Source organism: Hippichthys cyanospilos, chromosome 20 (assembly GCF_059441005.1).
Source record: "Hippichthys cyanospilos isolate Australia breed blue-spotted pipefish chromosome 20, RoL_Hcya_1.0, whole genome shotgun sequence".
NCBI lineage: Eukaryota > Metazoa > Chordata > Actinopteri > Syngnathiformes > Syngnathidae > Hippichthys > Hippichthys cyanospilos.
The window spans coordinates 12,204,513-12,219,800 of record NC_142388.1 but is presented as its reverse complement, the minus strand read 5'-3'; the positions used below and the strand labels follow the sequence as shown (position 1 = coordinate 12,219,800).

General features: G+C 36.4%; 1 long non-coding RNA gene across 1 annotated transcript; it reads right to left on the bottom strand.

Moving 5' to 3' along the window:
* Nucleotides 1-6,540: 6,540 nt before the first annotated feature.
* On the bottom strand, nucleotides 6,541-13,701 carry LOC148407427 (uncharacterized). The gene is made up of 5 exons (XR_015863746.1): nucleotides 13,539-13,701; nucleotides 13,272-13,408; nucleotides 11,419-11,461; nucleotides 7,511-7,523; nucleotides 6,541-7,419 (listed from the first exon to the last, which is right to left on the bottom strand). It is a non-coding gene; the product is annotated as an uncharacterized LOC148407427 (long non-coding RNA).
* Between the last annotated feature and the right edge of the window lie 1,587 nt (nucleotides 13,702-15,288).

Sequence of the window (15,288 nt, the reverse complement as noted above, 5' to 3'; positions counted from 1 at the left end):
TATAAAATTGTAATTTCTGTTTCACCATTCTTGATCTGTGATGGGGGTTGCTAGATTAAAGCTAGTCGGTGAGATTTGGGTCCTTTGTTTGTTTGTTTTTTTTAACCGTTGAATTTGGACCTCTGGTTCTTTTCCTGGTTGGACAAGAACTATATCCTATCTTCATACAATGCGGCATCTAAATTCGAAATTCTGGGTCTCCTTTTTTGAAACAAACATTTGGATATACAACTTATTTTATGTCATCTAGTGCAGGAGTATTTCGTATTATGGAATGATAATGATATATATATATATATATATATATATATATATATATATATATATATATATATATATATATATATATATATATAGCTGTATGAACGGTGGTTGGCAATCACTGCATTGACTGTGCCATTGGACTTTATGTTTTCAACACCCTCATTAGGGTGGCGGGTTAGCTGAAATGTATCCGAACTGCTTTTGGCCAGGGGGCAGTGTATACCCTGGACTGCTTGCCAGCATATTGCATGGCACTTTAGTTGTGGTCATGTGGTTACTAAGTGTTGGATGCCAGCAACTATGAGGATTATTTATGCCTTTAAAATCAATGCTTATATAAACATATTTCCCACTGCATATAACTCTCATTATTTTGAGTGAATAGTTGTACTATTTGTTTCCCCACAATCACATATAATTTGACCAAATATGTAAATACTGTGAGTGAGCAGACAGTATTTTGTCTGCCCTTTCATTGACCCCACAAAGCATGAAATTGCCCACAGGGAGATCAAATGCAACTGACCTGAGTGTTGTGTGTGTGCGAGAGAGAGAGAGAGAGAGAGAGAGAGACAGAGAGACAGAGAGAGAGAGAGAGAGAGAGAGAGAGACAGAGAGACAGAGAGAGAGAGACACAGACAGACAGAGAGAGAGAGAGCAGATTAGTGTCGACTCTCTGCACCCTCTCCCAGACATGCAGTCAGCAGGGATTTTCTGGTCTGAGCAATGCACTCACAAAGGAGAGGAAAAAAAAAATCCTAGTCCCAATCTCACTGCTAAACCAGACACAATTGCTTTTGGTTCAGTGGTACCATCATGACACTCATCAACACTAGAATCATGTGAATCTTTTTAATGGAATAGTGTAGTAAAATATATATCCTCATAAAGCAGTATTTGACATACAGTATCATTTATTCGGTATCAAAATGGATAGCAAATAAAAGCTGTGTTTAAATCCACAACGGCATTTTTGAAGTTGAAATTAAATTCTTATTACTATTTTTGCCTTCCTTATAGCAATCATTTCCATTCAAGGGTTTGAGATTGTGACTTGACGAAACCCACAGAAACAGATTATCTGTCAAAAGCATAGTAGCAATATTGAGGCCACCGACCCTGATCCCTTCAAGCCCATAATGTCTTACCGGTGCCTGGAAATTGTGTCCATAAAGGTCATGAACAGAATTTGTGACAAAGGAAAGCCTTGTGGATTTCCACCCGCAGACATGGTCGAATGCCTTGTCCAAATCTACAAAGCACATGTAGACCGTTTGGGCAAACTCAAATGCACCGCCAAGGGCCCCGGTGAACGTGTAGAGAGAGCACTGAGGGCCACTGTTCCACGGCCAGAACGACTACCACGTTTGCTTCTTCTGAATCTGAGGTACAACTTATCGTTTTTTTTTCATGTTGAGATGTGGAATACTGAGTTTTTCATCCCCTCATTAAGGTATTTTCCCCACTTTGCGATATAAACAACTGTTATGACCCTAGGGGGTTGGCTGTATTTGTGTTCTTTTGTCTCCATCTGCAGGCGTTTTTAGGGAATTGCACTTATTTTCTGTTGCCGTCAATGCCTCCATGCAACACGTCACAACAATGCTGGTCTGTTATTGGTAGGCATCTCCTCACGGAGATGCTGGTCTGCTATTGGTAGGCCTCACTCGTTTCAAAATGGCAGAATGGTAAAGCTTTGTTGTATCGTGAGTGGTAATAAAACCGTATTTATAGTCCATTTTACTGCTTAATTCAAACTTTAATGGGTTAGCCATGGGTCCCAAGATTGCTAGGGATCCTAAAGAGAGAAGTAAGAAGATGATTTATATGGAAACGATGCCTGAGATAACCCTTACTAGGGAATATGGGCATAACAAGCGCCACACAAATGTAAATAAATCCTTTCTATATTTTTTATTTATGATGTTTTCTGATTTTATACATGTATATTATATATACGTAGCACTTACCATACTATTTTGGTACCGATTTTTAATATCTATGTACAATTTTGATGATTTTACCTGGGGTTCGAAACGCATTAGCTATTTAACATATGCTTCAATTGCCCGCCATACGGTGAATTCGCCTTCCGAGCCCAATGGAATGGATTAATCTCGTAACACGGGGGCCCACTGTATTTATTTGTCAAAAAGCCCCAAAAGTCATCATCACTATCTGACACGGCAAATAGCTCCTCTCCTTCCTACTCGTCATTTGCGCAATCATCCTCATTACTCTTCCACGGTTAGTCATCTTCAAACCCGTCCAATTTGTTTGAAATGGAGGTCTTTGGAAGTGATTTGCTGATCTTCTTACTTGGGATGTTCTACACCCAAGTGACGACTGTTGTGAGATGAGAGTATGGAAGGTTACCCTTTGCTGCTTCTCCCTCCACCTGCTGAAATCCATGCCGGCTTGTTCAAGCACACATCCATGGGCTGAAGGAGACATGTCAAGCCGTATTTCCCTTTTCATAATGTGTCAAAGGCCGCAGGAAAAAATTTCCACGCAGCCTCGTTAACAACAAAGTGGCAGTAAGCCGGTGCTTGACAAAAGAGATGCTCTGCGATTTTTTTGTGCAAACGCTCTCAAACGAACCTATACGAAATTGAATTAGAGGCATATATAATAATTTTAACCATTATTCTAATGGAGATAGGTGGATAAAATTGGTGTTTTGAGTGATGCGTTTATGTCGATCACCCTAATATGGAGGTGGAAAACGAGTAAAAAAAAAAACGTAACTTGTACTCAGAGAAATACAGTGTGTGTTCCTCAGATCACGCAGCTTATGTATGGTCTGCTTGATATCCCATGAGTTTTAGCTACAGAAGCAGGAGGTTGTTCTATGTCCAGTAAGACGTCAATGTGAAAGTGAATAGAGTTAGGTTTTAAATTTTGGTTGCTTTATCATATGAATCGCCACAACAAGTGTGCGAGTGACATACACATGGCCCAAACAATTGACATCATGAAAAAAAAAAAAAAAAACTACAGGACGCTAGAATGGGGCCTGCCTGAAAGTGGGATGAACTACTGGGGCTGGTGAAATCCATCAAGACACAAGCCTCAAAACAGGGACTGTCCTGGACTGGTTAAACCGGGACATCTGGTCTCCCTAGGCTTGACTCAACATTAGCTCTTAGCTTGGAGAACGGATCCCAATGAAAGCATATCCCAATGAGGAAGAAATGTCAAAATCATTCAGGGCAGAATCTGTGACTGAGTGATACATGCACTTTTTTTGCAGTGAATAAAACATTTGAGGCCGCCTGTCACCATTGGAATCCCAGTTTAAGTCATCAAACAGCAAAAAATGTGGGCAGACAACATCAGCTTTATCGAATGGGGACAGAGACGGCGGGAAAGGATGCCGATGTAGACCATCCACCCCCACATACCCAAGGATTGATGGCTGTGCTGTCCTTGAGCAAGACACCGATACCCTGAAGTGCTCCCCTAGCACTAAGATAGTGCCACAATTTGCCACTTAACTCGTGTGTTTTCTGTGTTCATTCTTTTGAAAGGCAAAGAACACAATTCATTAATATAACAATCACAATAAAGATGATGCGTCATCTTATTTTAAACAGAAAGTCATACAAAGAGAATACACAGAATAACAGGGAAAAGAAGATCCATTTTTTTCACCTTTGCCTTTCATACGAAACCCAGAAAAGCAGGAATTCATTTTGGTCTCACGATTACATAATTGGATATGTGTTTACGTCAGTGCCAGAATAATGTCGAAAATATTTGTTGGACCACGACAATTGCTATAAACATAATAGGGCGGGGATGGCTGTCTTTGCCAGAATTTATACCCGTACCCCGCCTTTCCGGCACTCCCTACGCACAGTAAATGCCCCACCTCTGTTAGGCCTTGGATACAACCCAACCCATTCAATTGTTTATATCAACCAGCAACAGGAAGAAGGTAGCTTTTAAAAGTACAACAAAAGGGGCTAATGCTAAATGAGAATGTTTCATTCTTTCATGTTAGGGAGTTTCTATTATTTCCTGTGGTTTTGTTTTGGAAACTCAACGAATCTGGGATCTACTAACGTTCTCCCCACAAATGTATTTGACCTCAATATTTTCACTGAATTACTGAATCACCGAATACTATTATCCATCCAATAAATTCCTTTATACCTGTTAAAGTTGATTTATATAAGGTGCATTTGCATTTTTCTGCAGTTTAAAACGGTTTGAAGCTGTCCTAAAACCAAGTCTGTGATGGGATCAAAAATTAGACAAGGATGAATAGTTATGGCACACTTTTTACCTGACTTAGTCAGCAAATAAAGTACTACTCCTCACGACCCGTTCAAGGCTGTTTGCAAAAAAAAAAAAAAAAAAAAAAAAAAAAGGCATATTTTTGTTACTGTGATGATCGGGACCTGAGAAAGGAGCGTTGTGAAATGAACCATTTGGCTAGCCATGGGCTGGTGGTTTTTCCAGACCACTGCTATTCTCATAAAAACAAAAATCAGTGTATATCAGGATAACATGTGGAATATTCTGGTAAATAGTGTGATGGCTCTTTCCTTTTACTTATTCTCAGAATCAGTTTTTAGATGTTCTTTTTTTTTTTTTTTTTTTTTAAATCTATGATTTATCCAGTCTGTTATTGTGTGAAGGCAAAAGCCTCACAATCCAGTAATTCCTACATTCTAAGATTTTCCCATAATTCTATGTTTTTCCCTCTTTAATATTTCTTCTTATTATTTAATTTTCAATGGGAGGATTACCCATACATTCCCAATGGGAGATTTAACATTTCACATTTTGAGGTTTCCTATTTCACATTCATAATATTTAACTCTTTCATTTCACCTCATGGATCATTCCCACCATTCCAATAATTCATAAATATTATTTTTTTCCCATAATTCCATATTCTTCACCTATTAAAATTAATTCCCAATGGCACATTTAACATTTCACATTTAAAGCTTCCCCATTTCACATATACCTCATTCATTTAATTCCTTTCATATTTTCATTAATACTAATATGAGCACATTCCAATAATTCATAACTATTTTAATATTATTACAAATAATTCCTCATTAATTCACACTGTTCTCACCAACATTTTGTAACCTTCTTTCTTCGCCATTACTTATTCGATTTACACCGTTCCAACTTAAATCGATTCCCCCGATTCCCGCAATTCCATGAATTCCATTTGCCTCTTCCCACAAGTCTACATTTTCCTACAATTTCACTTTTTTTCAGTTTTTCCCTTGTATCTTCTACATTATTCTGCCTATTCAAACCGTTCCAGTTTTGTAATATTCAGAATATTTCACAGATTCAAGCCATTCATACTTTCCACATCATTCCACCATTCAACGTCTCTCCCTTCAAAGTTTTTGCCTTCACACGCAATTTCTTCAGGAATTGCACATTTTCTGGTTTATTTTGTTTTTCATGCGTGTAATGGCAGGAGTGGGCCGACAAAAGGCACATGACACGTTGTAAAGATTGGTAATAAAAATATGACACAAACAGTGGATCTCTTATTTAATTAGCCTTTTTTTACTTGTAGACTATCGTAGGTGTTGTCTGCCAAAGTATTCCTTTTAAATTGCCATGTTTTTAAAATGATATTTGTCTGAATGTTTTGTATTTTCATCTTAGAGATCGTTTTACAACAACCAAGTGACTCATCCCCCCCCCCCCCCCCCCCCACACACACACACACATTGTAAATTTATACTTAAAGTCATTCAATGCAACACACAATATTAATCTTTTACTAAAGTTTGAAACCATTTAATCTGTAGGTATTTCCAAGTATTTGTTGGTACTGCGTATATTTTTTTAAAAAAGATAATTACCACACATTCCATTTTTTATAGTACGGTATTTTGGTCCAGCCATGTTTGACTGCAGTCTATATGTAGTACTGTACATGTTTCTTCTGTCCTCTAACGGCCAAAAAGTATTACTGCAGGAGTCAGCTTTGTTTAGTCGCATACCAAAGCACTCAGGATTGTCACTTGGGTGTGTTAGATTTCGACACTAGAGCAGAGTAGTACGTCTACCAGACATGGAATGAAAACTGGCATTGCAAGAATAACAACCCCACCCTCACTCTGAATTCTCATCAAGGTAAGTTGCCACTCCCAAGTTTTTACAATTAAAAAGAAGCCATCAACTACACATTCCAGATTTTGTCTTCTCAGCGCCTTAAATGACATTCATAAAATAACCACTACATTACTCGAATCTCACCAAATTTCCATAAAAAAGACACAACAATACCAAATTACAATTTATTATATTAGATGAAAGATAAAAGAATACTATTACAAATAGATATCCCCTAATGGAAAGTAAACTTCAACCCAAGGTTTAAACTATCCCCTCTTAAGACAAACACACACACAACATAAAAAACGAACTGTTTTATGGTTAGCAGAACAAAAACAGGCACAAATTAGAATGAAAAAACAAACAAACAAACAACAAAAACACAGTATTTTTCCTTTTAATCTTAGACCAGATTCCCCAATTGCACAAATCTTTATTTATCCATCAAATTTGAGGCACCATTTTACAAATGAATGGTGATTTGGTTCCTCACAACCGTTTTCAATTATGTTTGTGCAACACAAAATCAACTAGCATATGTTTTGAATCGCAGTGAACTGTGATATTAAAAAAAAAAGAACCTGAGAGAGCTTAAGCTCTGCAGTGTGCGCCTTAAAATCCAGTTCAACATTGTGAGGGCAAAACACTGAATTATTGCATGGCGGCTGATGTTTTTCCATAAAAGGGGGGTGGGGGGGGTGGGGAGGGTTCCTGCAAATGAAACTTTGTGCAACAGTTGTGTTTCGATTGAACATATGATGTTCAATGTTTACTGGTGAAATCTGTGGGGTAAATTGAAGCTGCCCCTTAACCCGCCTCCCTCTCTGCCTCCGTTTGTGACAAAGTCAACTGGAAAACTAGATTTCATTGTAAAGGAATGTTCAGTGTCAATTTGTCTTCATTTCTGCCATGTGAAAAACCAGTGTCGCTTTAAACAACGCATTAAAGGCGCATTGTGAGCTGAGGGTTAGTGGGCTAAGTTGACCGATCTTTCCAGAGTACTTCTGGGCATGCTTTTATGGTCTCTCCATTCTGTATATTTTGAGTCTGTAAATTAAGAGGAGAAAGTAATCAGGTTAAAAATAAACATATCGTTTACCCGATTGAGGAAAACGTTGGATTTCGGAAGACAACTTACCACCGCCATCAACCTGTCATAAAGATAAAACAACATAAATCAATAAATGTACAATGAAAGCTTCGAGTGATACCGTGCACTCACATTGTCCTTACTCATTTCAGTTCTATTTTTTTTTTTTACTTTCAATTGCAGTCGGACCTCAGAAGTCTCGTCAAAATATATGTATTTACATTAGTACCGTATTTTCCGCATTATAAGGCTCACCGGATTATAAGGCGCACCCTCAATTAATGACATATTTTAAAAACTTTTTCCATATATAAGGCACACCGGATTATAAAGTGCACCCTCAATAAATGACACATTTTAAAACTTTTTCAATCACAATATAGTAATACTCAAAGTAATAACAATAATAACTCAAATAATAACTCTAAACTCTCAATAGCATAGTAACTCAGTCAATATGACGAACCTTGTTCAACTGTAAACACACAAAAGAAACAGGTAAAGCTTACTTTATCAGCTCATTCCCCATCTACCAATCCCAATCTCAATATTGATCCATATATAATGTGCACCTAATTATAAGGCGCGCCCTCAGCTTTTTAAAAAAAATAAGGCTTTTAGGTGCGCCTTATAGTGCGGAAAATACGGTACTTGAAACTAACTGGCATGTCTACATCTGATCTAACATGTGATCTGATCTAACACCCTTGGTTAAAATGGCACGCATAACATCCTGTGCCTTTGCTCTCTGTGAAGTTTATCAGATGCTTTTTTCTTAAACTTGTAACAGGGGATGGCTATAAATTTGCTGGCCACCCCAGAGGCTAATAAAGATTCAGTGAAAAACCACAAAGTAGGCAAATATTACTGCAGTACACATAGTTACATAAATCTCAAGTTATTAAACTTTATACAGTAACTCTACTGTTATGCTTTCTCGTTTTCATTTCTTGGCTGTAAGTTGTCGGGATCACGATGAGCCGCGGTTGCCCTACAGGTAGGCGCTCGGACGTCTAACTAGCGTGAAGCCTGTCGCCGACCAAACACGATTAAAAAGCAGTTTACACTTAATTCCAATTTATTACAAAAGGTAAGAGGATCCCAAAGCTTTCTTTTCTCCTTGCATGATCTTTCAGCTACACGTGTCTGATTGACTCAGAAAACATCCTCCATAATAACAAAAAAAAAAAAAAAAAAATAGCACTGCTCTCAACTTATTGGCCAGGCAAACTATCAGTCAGCTCAAGGGGACTCCTACAAAATGCAGGTACCAATGGGGAGTGGAATTCTGAGCAATTTTCACCCGGGAGCCGTGAAGTAGCATTGTTCATTTACATTAAGTGAACATATTCTAGTTCCCGAAAGAGCCATAAATGGTTAATTATTATTATAACAGAGCTTCATTATTTTGAAAAGATCTTCCATTGTGAAAAGCAAACCAAATTTTGTTGCGTTAGACACTTCCTAGCATCTTGTAGGGGACTTCCGAAAGTGCGTCGTGTGGTCATTATACATTTAAGGTTGATGGTTTTAATTTTGTCAAAGAGATGCTAGAAATATGTTTACTTACAATTAAGAGAAATAAATATTAGCATTGATTTAGCGATTCATTTAAAATAGCAATTAGTGCAAACATGCTGTGTTTAGTCTCCAGTTTATCATATAACAAATGAGGACATTATAGCGATAGTACTATGAAAAAAATGTAATCAAATAAACCAAAGAATATGAGTTTACATTTCCTCATATATTTCAGATACTTTTCTATTGGTCACTATAGTGCAACAATATAATAGCTTGTGGTTTTGCTGTGCCACCCCAAGATTTTAAGTACCCCCCCCCCCCCCCACACACACACACACACACACACACCCCATAAAAAAATCTCCTGAGGCGCCACACAACTATGAATGTAGCCATATGTGTTATTTTTTCATTTCACCATGGAAACTCCCTTTGCGTAAACAAGCACGCAACACTGAGCAGAAATAATGAGTAAAAATAATGCATGAAGTAATTCCTGTTTGTAGCTATTTACTACAGTCAGTGATGCTACTCTAACAAGTCATATGATTTTGCGTTGGTTGCCTTTTGAACAATGCTAGCGAAAAACCATTGGCTTCCTTATGACTGAGTGTGGACAACAACTCTTTATCTACATGGAAAGAATTATTTGATGTCATTTCTATGATGTTTTACTTCCTGTAGCAAGTTCAAGTGCAGTAGCTCTTGTAAAATATTACGAGTAAATATTCACAAAGTCCATTGTCTCATTACATTTTGCATTGTAACATAGCCTGTTTGTTTCCAATTGATGTCCTGCCAAAATAACTCTTAACTTATTTGGTTGCCACCGACTCTCAACTAAAAAAGTATATTCAAAACCTGAATTTTCATGATTAGTATTTACAGTATAGGTTCCTTCAGTGTTGCATCATTTGACCCCACGTGAATTCAAATGTCTTGAACAGTATTGTTATGTAGCAATGGCTATTTTAACGTGGTGTATAAATAAAGTTGAGCACATACAGATGTGCACTGAGATGTGAGTGAGCCGACTTGAGATTTGAGATTTTATTAAGCTACGAGTCTTGGGTTTTTTTCATTTTATATTTGGAAATAGAAAATTTTGACATACTGTGTTGGAACAGTGGGTGTAATTTTTGGAACAGCGAACAAAAGACGCTTCAAGGTGTTAAATACCACACCCAGTTAAAGCTAACTGTCAACCCGAACATAAAACAAAGAATTACTTATTGTTTATTTAAAACAACCATAACTGCTAGCTGAATGCTAACAAATAATGGCAAATACCCAAGATAGGCTAAACAGCATCTACAGTACTGTATATGGTTTTATTTGAACATAAATAGTGCAGCAACACATTTAGACAAACCGTATGGCAGCAATTTGTTTTTCATGAAATACAATATTCAGTAATATATTTTACTTATTTACCACGATACAAACATTTTGTGGGTAGTTGATTAAAAAAAATTAATTAATTTCCGTGATGAGAGATGATTTTGTAATGAAATTGTAAACACAAATTTAACTGCGGTGCAACGGTTTATTGTGCGTGTTTAATTGATTAAGACAGTATGCCAGGGAATATTTTCGAATGTTTTCAACAATTCATCTTTTATCTTACAATTTTTGCCTGTACAATTTAACTTAAGACCAATGAATCTTTGAAAGACTTGAAATGAAAGTTTGTATGACCTTCATCTTTTGCAATGTATATATATTTGCAATGGGGATCCGTTCTCTCTCTCTCTCTCTCTCTCTCTCTCTATATATATATATATATATATATATATATATATATATATATATATATATATATATATATGTAGTAAATAGTAGTATGGCAACTTAAGCTCAATAGTACAAATTTGATTTTTTTTTTTCTGAGCTAGAAAAGTTCTTAAAATCAGTTTTGAAAATGTTAACATTTGATTTAACATTATTTAATTTAACATTTAATTCATTTGAACTCACCCTCTCAAAATGTTTTCCAAAACTTGAACTAGTATGATTGTATGAAGTAAAAATATAGTTTATCTTCTATAGAATTTTCAGTAGGATATTCAAATGGTAAAATATTCAGCAGCTACAGCCCTAAATTCATCTACCCTGTTGTTTTGTATGTTGTATTTTTATAGTTTATTAAAATACTTGTTGTACAAAACCTTTCAAAAATTTGCTCTGCAAAATCATTAAATTGCTCCTCAAATGAAGTCATTGATTAGCAAAATTTGCTCCTCAGAAAACAGAAATTATTTTGGGCCTTACCATACGCAAAATTTTATGCTTAAATTCAAATGCATTTTATGGGCTAAATGGAGGCCAGTTGCAATTCTAGAGTGAAAGCTTGCTCGTTTAAAGGGTGCTGTTTCATGAATGGAATTCAGAGTGACACGTGAAGAAAAGAGGACGAACGAGTCAGTTCATACCGTCGTGGCTCCTCTGTTCACATCATACGCGGTGCCGTTGCTCCTAAGGATGGCAACAAATACAGTTAGGACTTGGTCTGAGGGCGTGAATGTGTGTATGTATGTCCAGGGACAATGTGCATACAGTTCTCTGTTGACATTTTAGGTGGCTCACTTCTTGTGGATACTGCCGTTCAAAACGACAATGTGGATCACTTTGTCATTCTCAAATGTAACAAAACACCAAAAGCCCTAACAAGTTAAAACAGATGCCACAAGTCCACATAACACCAGCTAAACAAAGAAATAATTTTTCATATATATATATATATATATATATATATATATATATATATATATATATATATATATATATATATATATATATATATATATATAAGGTTTGCTGCCAAGTTGAAGCATTAACAGGAGATTCAATCAAATTTTATAAAACATTAAACACCTAAGTCGCTTAACTCAGGTCTACTTACTACAGATAAAATAGTAAAATATAATGAATGACTTATAAATATTATTACTAATGACCGATAAATATTTGATTTTATAAATATTTTAATTGCTTGACCGCTGCACTAATATATGTATATATATATATATATATATATATATATATATATATATATATATATATATATATATATATATATATATATATATATATATATATATATATATATATATATATATATATATATATATATATATATGTGTGTGTGTATTACATTTTGCACTTCATAAAAATAGCATAAATTATTACAATCAAAACTGTCAAGTAAAGTACTGTCAAGTAAAGCAGTTTTATGGCATTAACATTTTTCAAATGCCATTTTCCCTGACTGCTGCAATTTTTATATGGGTTCATTTGTATGAGAACCCCCCAAAAAACATTGATCGTTTGTGAACACAAAACCTATTATTTCAAATATTTATATTAGAAACGGAAAGGTCAATTTCATGCATCCTCACAAATCGGATTCTGTTTGAGGCTATTGCTACGTATGAAATTGTTTTCTTCGAAGCCTTTCTTTGCTGATTGGCTGTTTGAAATTGCATTGCTTCACTGGTGGAGGCTGGAACCAATCATCTTAGATTCATCTAACAATTAATAGGACCAAATGTGTTTAGTTACCATAACAAATATTGTTCCTTATCCTAGAAAGGCATTCAACGAATATTCTCACTTAAATCAGCTGTTTTTGTAACTTATTTATCGAAACAGGAAGAGATATTTCTTCATCAAGACTCTTCCTACAGTGACATGTAATAAACATGAAAACAGATTAAATCTGTTTACCTTACAGTCTATTTTTGCAATGCATTAGATAATGATTCCCATCTATCACTAACAATGTCATCGCAGTTTCATTCTTTTGAGTGACAAACAGCTTGAGGAATGCACTAACCAGCAGATAAGAGTGCATTTTTATCAACTCGGTCCGACCGGGCCTCTGTCACTGGTATGTTTGGCAGCATTGGGTGTGGAAACACATTGATGCAATGATAGGTGTGTTCCAAAATATGTGCATAAAATCGGGCCATTTGTCCGCTCGTAAAGATGTGACCAAGTGGTTCTAGTTGTGTCATTTTTGCACTTTTTCAATCTTTTAAACCTCAAAGACTGTCTGCTTCCGGCTTTTATGAACGGGCAACACCTTCAGACAAAATTCACTGATCAAGTCTGACAAGTTAGTTTTGTGGCGTTGAAAGGAGATGAACAGCAGACCTGTCGTTTTAGATGGAAAAAAAAAGCATGGCACGTATAGTTTCTGTTGATCAAGATTATTCAAACACGCAAATTTTCCTCAAATATGTGGCAGCGTATGAGAGGGATAACCAGCGACGATTTGACTTACTTTCGACAGTCATTGCAGAGGGCGACCAGACTAATGCTGACGATGAGGAAGATTATAAGTGAGATGATGCCCGCCTCAGCGGACGAAAATGAACTTATCATATCGAACATTCCAATCGGTGCCATTTTGGAGGTTATCTGTGATTTATCCAAGCACAAATTAAAAATCAGAAATGGAAAAAATGAAAAGAATTCAGTCAGACATAAAAAAATCAAACAAAAAAAAAAAAACTAATAAAGTGTCATATGTACAACATGTATGACTTACCAGCGTACGTTGCTTGACTCACTGTTATGTGTCACCAACTGCTGTCTTGTCATTCAGTTCATGTCAGAATATTATGCGCCGCCACAGGCAGGTACTTGAAGGAGGGATTTCTTTTCATTGGTGTCCTGCCTGTTTTGAAGGAGGTGCTCATACAAGCTGATAACCAGCCCATTGTGCTCCCGCGCAACAGCCCTGCACCTGCAACACACCTGCTGCATGCGCATTCCAAGCACTGTTGTAACACTGGTATTTAAATTGTGAGATTGCGCCACTCAAAGTTAAATACGCAACACAAAAGTATTCAACTGACTTGTCTTATAGTTACATTCCTTGCACAGATGTAATTGCGATCAAGTCCACAGTAAAACCAAAAGGGGGGCAGTTTTTTGTTGTTCACTGACGTTTGGCAGACGGACGGCCGGATGACAAAAACATTTTAAAAAAACAGGCTAACCCCGAGGGAGCAGTATCCGTCATTTTAATTTGTCGTTGTTATCGTCACCACCTGTCACCGGCACCGCAATTGTTTATCACCTCATTCAAGTTACATTTTCAAACTTCTGAGAAATGTTTGAAGTGCTGCATACTTGGAAGCAAGAAAGCATGAACACAGTCTAAATAGACAGCAAACATACATACACGCGGCCTGAATGACTAGTTGAGTGCTAGAGCATTAGTATGGAGCAAATGCAATTAATCCCATGTTGACATGAAACCAAAGCTATTTAAACCTGCATATTCTCCTGGCCTTCATGTCTAAAAACATCCTGTCCAAATGGCTTTGTTTATTGAAAAAAAGAGATGCTGCTACACAAATCCGCATTGTGTGGTTTTATTTGTTTAAGGTAGCAAGGTAGCAGTAGTTTCACCAGATTCTGTCAAATCAGAAAGAACTTTTGTCTCTTAAAGTCTCCGGTTTATGCTTGCTGTACAAAAATGGAGATCCAGAGGCTTCCAGAGGCTTTGGCAAATCTCTACTTTGCTCAGACATTTAGAGACCCTCCGTTATGATGAAAAAAAAAAAGCCCCGGCACACATAGCGGATAGGGCAAACTATACCTACAAGAGAAAGTACTGTATCCTTAATGTAGTGCACTGAGCAACACTTTCTCCTCATTGACATATCCAAGCATGGCTGGGAGGTCAACGTTTGCGTTGCATTTCAGAGTAATGGTTTCATGAACTGGAATACATACCGTACACAATTGTGCTTAATGCATTCATTGTACAGGCCTAATGTAAATAGCAATGAGATTTTCACATGATTTTGCTTTTGAGTTGGATTCTAATGAATAAATCGGTTGCACATAGGTCAGCAAAGTATTCTAGGATGCAAGAGAGGTGAGAGCATTCAAGTAACCAATGGGCTGATTGATTCTTAGCCAGCAAATCCAAGCTGGGCAATAAGAAATATGAAAATGCTTTATGTATTAAATTATGCAAAACCGTGCTTTTTTTTTTTTACATGTACTGTATATGACAGATATGTATCATTTGATTTCTGTTTTATTTGACTACTTCTTGATTTTTTATGATTGATTGATTGATTGATTGATTGATTGATTGATTGATTGATTGATTGATTGATTGATTGATTGATTGATTGATTGACATTTTTGGGACAGACTATGGAGTAGGGGTTCTCAAACTTTTTGGCGTCAGGTACCCTTCTTTGCAAAGTAAATTTTCCAAGGACCCCCTTGCAGATGTTTGCAGAAACAAAATAAAACAAAAATCATTTAAGACTAGC